The sequence below is a fragment of the Panthera pardus genome, unplaced genomic scaffold (assembly GCF_024362965.1).
Source record: "Panthera pardus isolate Hobbes unplaced genomic scaffold, ASM2436296v1 HiC_scaffold_24, whole genome shotgun sequence".
Lineage (NCBI taxonomy): Eukaryota > Metazoa > Chordata > Mammalia > Carnivora > Felidae > Panthera > Panthera pardus.
The window spans coordinates 77,099,344-77,110,384 of NW_026526810.1; the positions used below are offsets into that span (position 1 = coordinate 77,099,344).

General features: G+C 43.5%; 2 pseudogenes; both read right to left on the bottom strand.

Annotated features, from left to right (window-relative positions):
- Positions 1-2,545: 2,545 nt before the first annotated feature.
- On the bottom strand, positions 2,546-5,790 carry LOC109253319 (ferritin light chain-like; annotated as a pseudogene).
- Positions 5,791-7,405: 1,615 nt separating this feature from the next.
- LOC109253318 (heterogeneous nuclear ribonucleoprotein A1-like) lies at positions 7,406-9,120 on the bottom strand (annotated as a pseudogene).
- Between the last annotated feature and the right edge of the window lie 1,921 nt (positions 9,121-11,041).

An 11,041-nucleotide genomic window follows, 5' to 3' on the forward strand; every position in this document is an offset into this window, starting at 1 on the left:
GAGGTTGAATTAAAAGCAAAAGATTGAAATATCTTGGTACATTGGCAGTGCACCACCCTCTGGAGGGCATCTAGAATTAGTGGGGAGAATATTAATAGGAAGATGAACAGGGGTGCCTGGGTGGCTCAGTCAGTCAGGTGTCTGACTTTTGACTTCTGCTCAGGTCATGGTCTCGAGGTTTATGGGTTCGGCCCCGCATCAGGCTCGGCATTCATAGTGAGGAGACTGCTTAGGATTCTCTCTCTCTCTCTCTCTCTCTCTCTCTCTCTCTCTCAGCCCCTCCCATTCACAGGCACGCACACACACACACACACACACACACATACTCTCTCTCTCTCTCTCTCTTTCTCTCTCTCTCTAAAAATAAATAAATAAACTTAAAAAATAGGAAGATGAACAGAGACCACAAGAAAGATAGATTCCTTCATTCATTCATATACTGGCCCCTACTTACGTTGTTTTACGTGACACATGAGCCCTCCTAAGGAATGAAGACTCAAAAAATGGCAAAACCTATTTGCTTTTGTATAAAGTTGAACAAAGGCAAGTGTGCAGAAGTGACTAGACTGTGGGGCAGCTGAAGGGAGAGGATGCTTTTAACAAGGTCTGCTTGTGTAGGATTCTCTGGGTCTCAGCTTCTCATCCTTGATGATAAGAATGTTACTTTCCTTTTTGCATTGGGAGGACATCTGTGCATGGGAATTTCATCTCCTGCTTTTAAGAACCAGAAGGAAAGTCAGAGTCTTTTTCTTATATTCACTGTTTTCCAGTGCCTTTAACTCAAAATAGTCTATATGTCAAAGCAGCATATTTTGGGGTTAACATGCCCTGAACCTCTTCACATTCAAAGGAAGAAGGAATTTTTTTCATCAGAGCCCAAACCTATGGTAGTCATAACAGGGTACATTGCATTTCTCTTACTTTATATAACTGTCTATTTTCTACTCCCAGTGAAACAGCTTGGAAACGGAAAGGTACTATGGAAATATAAGTTGGTGTTATTATTGATTTTGTGGCTCCCACTGTGCCTCTCACACACCATGATGATAAAATATATCTATTCTCTAAAGAGAGGCATTATCCTTCTAATAAGTGCTGGTGTGATCCATCCTTTCCTTCCTTCCTTCCTTCCTTCCTTCCTTCCTTCCTTCCTTCCTTCCTTCCTTCCTTCCTTCTGTCCATATAGGCAGGTACTGATGTCTAAGTTTGTTTGGAAAACCAGGAAAAAAAACCAAAACACTGGGGCACTTGGGTGGCTCAGTCAGTTGAGCGTCCAACTTTGGCTCAGATCATGATCTCGAGGTTCATGTGCTTGAGCCCCGCATCAGGTTCTGTGCTGACAGTTCAGAGCCTGGAGTCTGCTTCAGATTCTGTCTCCTTCTCTCTCTGCCCCTTCCCTGCTCGTGCTCTGTGTCTCTCTCTCAAAAAAGAAAAAAAAAAAAAAGAATAAACATTAAAAAATATTAAAAAAGAGAAAACCAGGAAAAAAGAAATGAAAAGTAGTGAAATAGATCATTCTCAATCCTGTATCATTTTGCTGTGCAGAGAGGGATGCTCCCATTGAAACATGCTTTGCAGTTCTCCTCCAGACACGTGGCTGATCTCACTTTCTCAGTGCCCTCTGCTGGGGTAGGGAGGAGGGAATTGGAAAGGAGTGGGCTCCAGGTCAGTTTTAAAGAAACAAGAGATCACAGATACAGCGAGACTCCTTTTGAACCCCTTCCCAATCTCAATTCCCTTAACCCCTCACTAACATGTATCTTTGCTATCCCTGCTTTTGTACTTTTGGTACATGTGAATGTACACATACAACAGTAGACTGTTGTATAAGATTTACCTTATTGGTATCTTGAATATATTCTTTTACAACTTGTTTTTTCCCCTCACCATTAGGATTTGAGAATTATTCATATCGATACGTGTTGTTCATTCATTTAACTGCCCTGCTTGAATATACATTTATCCATCCATTTCCTTATTGTTGGTTTCTAGTTTGTCACAACTGTGCACAATCCTGTGGTGAACATTTTTTTGCATGCGTCCCCTTAAGTGCAGGTATGAGGTTTCTTTGGGGGCAGTGATCCGCAAAATGTAGTGCCTGAATCAGCAGCAAGAGCATCAATATCATCTGGAACTTGTTAGAAATACAAATTCTAGGGCCTTCACCCAGGTTTACTCAATCAGAAACTGGTGGTGGGTCTCCACAAACTGTATTTTCACAAGCTCCCCAGTGGTTCTGACACAAGCTAAAGTTTGAGAATTACTGTTCCAGCTATACATTTTACAGTAGGATTGCTGGGGTATAGGATATGTGTATTTCCAACTTTATGAAATGTAGACAAATTGCCTTGAAAGTAATTGTGCTAATCTACATTCCTAAATATCATCTCTCAGTCTGTAGCTTTTTCTTAACTTTTTAAAATGGTCACTGTTGTTATTTAGAAGCTTTATGTGTTAATGTAGTTGAATTTATGAATATTTTTCTGTATGTTTTGTGTTTTGGATCTTGTTTATGTCTGGATGTCAGAGTCTCCCAAATGGGTTTCTAATCATTTAAGACTTTTGCTTTTCCCATTTCGGTCTTTACATCATCTGAAATTAATTCAATATAGTAATTTTTTTTTTTCTGACCTATTCTTGATGAAGAGATATGCCTCTTGTCAACTTTTGCAAACTTGGATAGTTCCCTGAAAGAAAAAAGTATCATTACGGGTACAGATTTGGTGGGAGCGAGGTGGATGGAGGAATGGTAATAGAGAATACATGTACATGGTAAAAAAAAAAAGGAAACAATTAAAAGAGACAAAGTGTTTGCTATAATGACAAACACAGGGACCCCTAGGTGGCTCAGTCGGTTGGGCATCTGACTTCAGCTTGGGTCATGATCTCACAGTCTGTGAGTTCGGGCCCCGTGTTGGGCTCTGTGCTGACAGCTCAGAGCCTGCAGCCTGCTTCGGATTCTGTGTCTCCCTCTCTCTGACCCTCCCCCGCTCATGCTCTGTCTCTCTCTGTCTCAAAAATAAATAAATATTTAAAAAAATGACAAACACAGGCATCTGAATTTAAGATTACTAGGGGAGAAGTTGGCACTGTGTTTTCTATGATTGTTTAATTTATAGTGTGCATTTTGTGAACTCATTTATTTGGCACATCATAGATGCCATTGTGCATGGGTCCTATTACACACACCCAGGCTATGAAAATTGCACTATTTTATTTTATTTTTAAAAATTTTTAATGTTTACTTTTTTTTTTTTTTTTTTTTTTTTTTTGCTGCAGAAAGCTTTATTGTTTTCATTTGGTCCACCGCTTGGGAGAGGGCTCCACGTGGTTAAAAAGCTGCCTAGTGGCTGCAAGGAGAGACTCAGGCACAAGCCCTGGCACCTGGTGGATGTCAGAGGACCCTCTCGAAGGCTGCTGGGCTCCAGAGACTTCTAGCCGTGCTTGAGGGTGAGCCTTTGGAAGAGATACTCGCCCGGCCCAGCCTGGGGACCGGACGGCCTGCAGAGATTAGTTAGGTGGTCGCCCATCTTCTTAATGAGTTTCACTTCCTCATCTAGAACGTGATCCTCCCGGAAGTCACAGAGATGGGGGTTTGCGCGGGCAGAGCCCGGGGCATGCAGATCCAGAAGGGCCTGCTTCAAGTTCTTCTCCAGAAGCAGGGCGGCTTCCTTGGCGTCCAAGGATTTACCCCACTCATCGTGGGACGGCGTCTACACTTCCAGGAAGAGGCCATGGCCCCTGCACTGGTTTTGCATCTTCAAGAGACGCTCGGCGCCCTCCTGCTTCTTCTCAGCCACCCCGCGGGAGAAATGGCCCACGCCCTCCAGGGCCACGTCGTCCAGGTCGGAATAGAAGCCCCGTGAGAGGTAGGTGTAGGAGGCCCGCAGGTGCATGTTGACGGCGGCTTCCACCTCTGTGGAGTACTTCTGATGAATTTGGGCGCTCGGGGTTGATTGGTAATGAGGAGCTAAATTCAAAGTCGCGTGTTGGCTGGTCCCGGAGGCAGAGGGTGGCAAGAAGATGGGTCCGAAGGTTGCGACTGGAAAAAAGGTTGAGGGTGGTCGGAGGCCGGTAGAATGGGCGTCCCTGGGTCTGTTCCGTCCAAACACTGTTGAAGCAAGAGACAGATCCGAAGGACTGCGGGGTGCACTCAATGTTTACTTATTTTTGAGAGAGAGCAGGGGAGGGGCAGAGAGAGAGGGAGACACAGAATCTGAAGCCGGCCCCAGGCTCCGAGCTGTCAGCACCGAGCCCCCCATGTGGGGCTCGAACTCATGAACTGTGAGATCATGACCTGAGCCGAAGTCGCTGCTCAACCAAGTGAGCCACCCAGGTGCCCCACACTATTTTAAAGTAGTTGCTTTCTGTCAATATTTGGATACTTATGCCCTCAAGTAGCCCACTAAATCAGTCAGCGCTAATTAATAATCAACCCATGTACTTGGTATCAAGTTTTATTTGATTATGAGGGTCTTAATAAAAATTTCAAGCAAATAGAAGATTTGGGGGTAATTTGTATTTCATTGGGGAAGAGCCTTCCTGTACTTTTAAGGGATCCTGTAACTGGGGCACAGGGGTGCAAGAGCACCAGGCTCTGGGGGTCCCAAGCGGACCAGGAGCCACTACTGGCCACTGACAAATCCCAAGGCAGGAAGAGGAGCAGTAGTGAAATAAGACAGGAAATTTATTTCAGTGACGTCACCAGTCAGAAGACAGGGGACTAAGCCTCTCAAAGACTGTCTTCACAGTGCTGAAAATACTTTTACCTTTATATAAGGAAAACATGAGGTCAGTGGGTACATGCAGGTGGGCAGTAAAGGTCATTATTTTGGGGTCAATCAAGCAGGGTCTTGCTGGCTCAGGGCAGTTGTTATTGCTTGAAGGGTAATTATGTTCCTGTCAGAGGATGCTTTGCCTCCTGGGTCTTTTGTCTGAGTTAAGAGATAAACAAAGGAGAATTTAAATCAGTTAGGAAGTACAGACCAAGGTCAAAATGGAGGTGACTAAAGTCCCTTTTCAACCCCAGTGACTCTCCATTATAATCCCAGCGCCTTAGAACAGTGCGTTGCACGCAATAAGTGCTTTATAAATGTTGATTCACTGATTGGTTATAAAAAGTGCTGAACTGCTCAAACTTTCTGGCTCTGACTTCAACTTAGAAATGCTTGTCCTGCAGAAGAAAAGCTTAGAACAGTCTTTACATGTGCCACAGAGCAACCAATCATGGAGACTGCTCACTTGCCATTGTATGTATTTCAAAATTTCAACAAATACAGTGCTTTGGAAAGATCCACTAGTGCATGATTTGTACATTCATATTGTTAGGTCTGTCCTGGGTTTTAGTTTAAATTACTTTGTGTTGAGTTCGGTTCAAAAAATTATTTTTGTGAACCCGTGCTGCACCAGGGTATAATGATGAGTATGACAGTTTCTTCCTTTAACTTATTCAAGATGATGGCTTCCTCTATTATGAATATGGCAAACCAAATCTGTGGTGTCTAAATGGGGTACCTCTTCATAGGAGGGGAGCCACCAAATGTGGGGCAACAATCAGATCAGGTGGAAGCCAATGGTGTGGGAGATGAAAGAATTCACCTGAGGCAGAACAAAGGAGACAAAAATGTATTGAATACACCACAAGGGAGTGGTGGGCACGAGAGCAGAAGAGTGGCTGTCTGCAAAGACGCAGTGGGTGGGGGCTGCTTTTAAAGGGGGAAAAAGAGGAGGTTTGGCAACGTATAGAATCTTACCTTTTTTGGTAACTGTGCCTGGTCGTAAGGAGCCCATTGGTCAGTTAGGGCCTAAGGACATTTTGAGGTGGGTCACCTGATGGGCCTGTCTGTATCAACCAGGTGGTCACTGTGGCCTTTTCCATATTCCATTGCTCAAGCTTGTTTGCCTGAAGGCGGTCTCCACAAAATCTGTTTAATCTCTTTCCATTATAATATTGTTTGGGCTGGAAATTCAGCCTTGCAAAATTCTTTAGATTTAAAAAGTTAAAAATCCTCTCTCATGTGTCTTTGCTGACAACACATAATCTTCCTAGCAGGCCTTCTGGAACTGGGTAAAGTGATTTGACAATGAGGGAAGCCATTGCTTCAGAGGGCAGAAGCCAGGGGCTGAGCTGCGTGGCGGCTGGTGGTAGGCAATAGCAGGAAGCGATTGCTCTAACCGCACCACTATTTGTTACAAAGGCATTTTTCTGACTGAAAGTGTTTTCCTGGAAGAATTTTCCTAACTAGGGAGTGGTACTGAGGGCTCTCCCATCAATGGATAACTAATGAAATGTGTTTGCTAGGGCAGCCATCACCTTCTTTCTTTTTTTTTTTTTAATTAAAAATTTTTTTTTGTTTTTTACATGTATTTATTGTTTAGAGACAGAGAGACAGAGCACTGGTCGGGGAGGGATAGAGAAAGGGAGACAGAATCCGAAGCAGGCTCCAGGCTCTGAGCGGTCAGTACAGAGCCTGACACGGGGCTTGAACTCACAAACCGTGAGATCATGACCTGAGCCAAAGTCAGACGCTTAACTGACTGAGTCACCCAGACACCCCCATCACCTTCTTTCTACTCCAGTGTGCACCAGTACCTTTCCACTCACCATCTCATTCTCCTTGTACTTTATCTATTTGGCTTCCCCTGGCTCAATTCAGGGCCTTGCAATATAATGCCTAGAGGTTCAGTTTTGTCACTGTAGCATCAAATGAGCCTAGAGGTTATTTGGTTTTAATTTTCATTCATTAAAACAATCAATGTAGAGGATTTAGTCATTCAAATGGTTAATGGTGGGACATTTAGGTAATTACAACTCTTGAATGTTCTCTCTTCTGCTAATAGTTTTTATTGAACCAGATTTGTGTCTAGGTCTTGAAAAGAAGTGGTTGAAGCCTGTGAGTAACACAGGCCAACATTTTGGGAGGAAGTGGAAGAGGGAGGTCTTCTGGGTCCTAAGCCCCACCTCAGTCTCTTCATATTCCAAAGAATAGATGTACAGTAAATAATCCCTTGAGGCTCAGAGAAAAGACCCAAGTCAGATTCTGTCTATATTTGGATACCTGTGCCCTCAAATAGCCCCCTAAATTACTCAGCACTAATTAATAATTAATCCATGTACCGGTTTCATGTTTCTTTTGATAAATGGCCTTAGCTTATACGAGGCTCTCCCTTTCTCAAATACTCATCTCCTTCTTTTCTAGTAACCCATATTTTACCCTCTCCTCACAGGCTGATATCAGAACCATTCACTGATTCAAATTCATTCACTCTCTAGTCATTCATGCAAATTCATTATTTCAACCAACCAATCATCTGCTAGGTCTTCTAGATAGTCCTGGAGATTATAACTGTGAGAAATTGATTTTTTTAATTTTTTTAAATTTTTAAATTTTTTTATTTTTCAAGAGAATATTAAATCGTTTATTGATTACACATGATAATGGACGATACACAAGCTTTAATCCCATCTATAATTTTATCTGATACCATAATTCAATTTAGATATATTGCATAGGATGTGCCAACAATCATATTAATAACCAAATAAACTCCAGGACTTTGCTTGGGTGACCCTTTTAACGGTGAACTCCAGGTCACAACACATTAACTGTCAGTTCAACCACACCAATGTTTGTGGAGACAACGGCTTCTGTGCCTAAGCAGGTTGCAAATAAACTTCAAATGGAACTTGGCATCACCCTGATGGAATTCTAACTTCACACTGTTGGGGTAGCTTACCAAGATGGCTTCAGAGTAGACTAACTTTACACAGCACATTTAAAAAAAGACACATTTATTCAGCGTCATGATCAGACTATTACATTTAGCAATCAACAGCATGGGTGCAAAAAAACCCTCTACATTAAAACCCTTTGTTGGAATGCTTTACACTTTCCACAGAACAGAAACTAAAATAACCTATTATACAATTAGTCACAAATACAGTCCTCAAGTTTTTTGTCCATACACATGAGTATTGTCTAAAACATGTCTTCTTTGTAGCAGCTAGGCCCTGCCACCACTGTGCTTGGCTGAGTTCACAAATCTGTTGTAACCTGTAGCTTCCCTGTCACTCCTCTGGCTCTCTTCTCCTGCTAAGCTTTGTTTCCTGGCAGTAATTAAAACCTTCTGCCACTGCCATAGCTACTGCTGCTGCTGGAACCGCCATAGCCACCTTGGTTTCGTGGTTTGGCAAAGTATTGGCCTCCACCACCATAGGGGTCAGAGCTTCTGCCTCCAAAATTTCCTCCTTTCATGGGTCCAAAATTTGAAGATTGATTGTTGTAATTGCCAAAATCATTATAGCTTCCACCACCTCCAAAGTTGCTTCCATCGTTACCAAATCCGTTAGAGCCATCCCCACTGCCACCATATCCACCACCACCTCGACTGCCGCCAAAGCCACCTCACCCACTGAAGTTTCCTCCATGGCCAAGGTTGTCATTCCCACCAAAACCACCTCCACGACCACCACCGAAGTTCCCAGAACCACTTCGACCTCTTTGGCTGGAGGAAGCACTAGCCATCTCTTGCTTAGATAAAGCTTTCCTTACTTCACAGTTGTGGCCGTTCACAGTATGGTATTTTTGAATGATAATCTTGTCTACAGAGTCATGGTCGTCAAAGGTCACAAAAGCAAAGCCTCTCTTTTTGCCACTGCCTCGGTCAGTCATGATTTCAATCACTTCAGTTTTCCCATACTGTTCAAAATAATCTCTTAGATGATGTTCTTCAGTGTCTTCTTTAATGCCACCGACAAAAATCTTTTTCACAGTTAAGTGGGCACCAGGTCTTTGAGAATCTTCTCTCGAGACAGCCCTCTTTGGTTCCACAACTCTTCCATCCACCTTGTGTGGCCTTGCATTCATGGCTGCATCCACCTCTTCCACAGTGGCATAGGTGACAAACCCAAAGCCTCTGGAGCGCTTGGTGTTTGGATCTCTCATAACACACAGTCCGTAAGTGTTCCCCATTGCTCAAAATGGCTCCTCAGACTCTCATCAGTTGTTTCAAAGCTCAAACCTCCAATGAAAAGCTTCCGCAGCTGTTCAGGCTCTTTGGGAGACTCTGACTTAGACATGACGGTGGTGGGAGGGGAGACTTTCACGATGCTTACTCGGCGGCGTCCATGGGCAGAAAGCGAAATTGATTTTTTTTTAAACTTGTTTCCTGACACCACCAATGCTTTTATTTATTGTTAAAAATTCTTGATGACACTGGTGTTTGAGTTATTATGGTTTGAATATTACCTGGTCTTTGTCTATAGTTACCAAAGTAAAATAGTAACTATGCCCTAATAAAATCCTTAAAAGTACTAAATAAGTGTAATGCCCCCGATTTCGAATGCGAGAGACCACCAAGGAGCCGATACTGATGCAAACGCACGAGGGTTTATTTGCAAGCTGGAGCTTGGGCCCAAGTACACCCGACACGGCGGAGCAGGGACTTGGACCCCTAGGTTAAGAGGCGTAGCAGTTTTATAGGGGCCAGTGGCCAATGAGATGGTAACACACACAGAAAGTTGCATAGTCATGTCAGTCCACATGCAGGTGGCCAATTGAATTACAACTTACCCTATAGTAACTGTTTCAACTAGCCTATCACTCTGGTCAGAATTGGTGCGCAAGTTTGGCGGGCAAAAGGCAGGGTTTACATTCTTTGGCGGTTAGGGGTTCCACATTCCTTTATGAGCCAGTTTCCAGTAAGGGTGTGCTCAGCAGCTTGACTAGGGTGGGGGAGTGTCTTAAGCAATAAGTAGGTCATGTGGGGGTTATACATGATATGGTGGGTGTAGCACAAAATGGAGTTAGTCTTGCTCTGCTTGTCCAGGGGTAGGGGATTTTTGTTAAATTCCTTGGGTCCCACATTAAGGGGTGCCTGAGCCGCTCAGTTGCTCGATTGTCCGATCCTTGATTTTGGCTCAGGTCATGATCCCAGGGTTGTGGGATCAAACCCCTTGTCGGCCTCTGTGCTGAGCATGGAGCTTGCTTAAGATTCTTTCTCTCTCTCCCTCTGCCCCTTTCACTGGCTTGCACACACACTCTCTCTTAAAAAAACAAAAAAAGTACTAAATGATAATAGCTGAGATTAGAAGAGAAATTAAATATGAAATATGGCCAAGATACTGATAGGAAATAACTCCCAGAGACTATGTTGGAAGAACTGAAAAGACTGACCATTTTCAAATCTCTTTTCTTTCTTTTTTTTTTTTTTTTAATGTTTATTTATTTTTGAGAGAGACCGAGACAGAATGGGTTAGCGGCAGATATAGAGGGAGACAGAGAATCGGGAGCAGGCTCCAGGCTCTGAGCTGTCAGCACAGAGTCTGACATGGGGCTCTAACTCATGAGCTGTGAGATCGTGACCTGAGCTGAAGTCATACGCTCAACCCAACCGACTGAACCACCCAGGCGCCCCATCTTTCTTTCTTTCTTTCTTTCTTTTTTTAATGTTTATTTATTTTGAGAGAGAGAAAGAGAGAGTGCGGGCATGAGTGGGGGAGGGGCAGAGAGAGTGGGAGAGAGAGAATCCTAAGCAGGCTCTGTACTGTCATCTGCAGAGCCAGATGTGGGGCTCCATCCCACAAACCATAAGATCATGACCTGAGCTGAAATCGAGTCAGATGCTTAACCGACTGAGCCACCCAGGTCCCCCAAGTTTCTTTTATTTCCGTGTGGTATTCAGTCCAGGTTTGGCTGTACAGACGTAGTCTTTGTTGTTCTTCTAGACTCTATTTCTTTGATCCCTATCACCACATCTCTGTTATCACCGTATCAGGGAATCTCATTAACCCCACTACCTAAATGTCTTTTGGAAACAGCTAACCTCTCCCATTCCTTCTTGGGGTGACTTTCTGGAGTATTCCACCCTACCTCCCCAAACCAAACTGGCTGATTTAGGTGGTTCAGTAAGTCCTTGAACCTGTCATTATCACACTGCATTGTAAATGTTTGGCTGTTGCTAGCCTTTGTTAATCTGAGTTCCTTTAGAGTAGGCCTTGTGCCTTAATTATTTGTATGTTCTCATCACTAGTAGAGTGCCT